Source organism: Pinus tabuliformis, chromosome 4_2 (genome assembly GCF_031772625.1).
Source record: "Pinus tabuliformis cultivar Carrire ecotype Pingquan chromosome 4_2, CPIR1, whole genome shotgun sequence".
NCBI classification, from domain to species: domain Eukaryota; kingdom Viridiplantae; phylum Streptophyta; class Pinopsida; order Pinales; family Pinaceae; genus Pinus; species Pinus tabuliformis.
This window is the reverse complement of record NC_142304.1, coordinates 623,642,395-623,643,707: the sequence shown is the minus strand read 5'-3', so window position 1 is coordinate 623,643,707 and position 1,313 is coordinate 623,642,395. Positions and strand designations below refer to the sequence as shown.

The 1,313-nt window shown below is 37.4% G+C and overlaps 1 pseudogene; it reads left to right on the top strand.

The window, feature by feature from the left end:
* Positions 1–408: 408 nt before the first annotated feature.
* Positions 409–942, top strand: LOC149170886 (antifungal protein ginkbilobin-like protein 1 pseudogene; annotated as a pseudogene).
* Positions 943–1,313: the final 371 nt, after the last annotated feature.

Sequence of the window (1,313 nt, the reverse complement as noted above, 5' to 3'; positions counted from 1 at the left end):
CAATAATATTATTACAGCTTTCATGATTGTTACATGTACTCACAATAGACGATCTAAATAATACAAAAAGTTATATAACTTAATGTGTGAATTGGCATGTTTGACAAAAATATATACTACGAATATGGAGTATCGAAGATCATAATTTATTTAAAGATAATACTCGTAAGTTTGTAGCTTTTGTTTCTTTAGCTCTCTTAATGACGGTCGAGCAACATGTAGCTTTTGTTTCCTTCTCCCAACTGACAATGCGTGACGTGAACCGACATCATGCTTCTCGTCACGGAGGTTATCCTACGCACGGGATTGTGCCGCGATGGCCATAAAATGGAGGCACCCCCAGCATGGCAATAAGTTTTGCGATTTGTGGGGTTTATTAGACGTCAAGTTATTTCGTGTTTGGCAGCCATGGCGATCGGGTCATTTGACTTTGCTTTAGCTATAATGTTACTACTCGTGGTCGTGGGTGCGCAGAATACAGACCTAGTGTGGTCTGTTTGCAGTCCTGACGTTATCCCAACCGGAAGTCCTTTCTTTGGTACGCTCCTAAACCTGCTGGTAGATCTGGAGCAAAACACGCCCTTAAACGGTTACGACTACAAGTCGTCGGCTGCAGGTTCACCCACTGCATACGGGCACGCATTCTGCTATGAGTTCTCTGAGTCTGACTGTACTTCCTGCCTTCTTTCCATCGGTGCCAGCATCTGGAGCATTTGCAACTTCGCCACTGGCGCTCAAGTTCAACTCACTGACTGTTTCATCCGCTACGAGCAGTACAGCTTCTAGCATCTTTTCCATTTAATAATATCTTTATTTAAATAAAAGCCGAAGACTTCTCTGAGCTAGGGAATCTCATCTTTCTAGTCATATTGCTAGTTATATTGTTATTTACCTCTTCTTCCTCATAAATAGACTATTGCGCAGTCATCTATTTCTATTACACTTCCATGGCGTTACTGCATTTGTTTTTAACATATCAAAATCGTTCTCTCGATTGTTGCAATGAGTATGACATTGAATTCTTCATTTTATTTTACATACATATACAGTAATTTTTCACAAATTCGTTTTAATTCGTACCACAATTTATTTTAATTTTTTCCTCAAGCCCTGGAACAATGACTTTCAGATTGTGTTATTTATTCCTTTTACATTCGTTTTAGATTCACATATTCATCGTATTTACTTCATTTAAAATGAATAACAAATATAATTTTGATATGTATCATAGATCATCATCATTAGTTTTAGTTTTAAATCTGGTTAACTTTAAGTCTACTGATACACACTAATACTGTCTTAAAAATTGGATA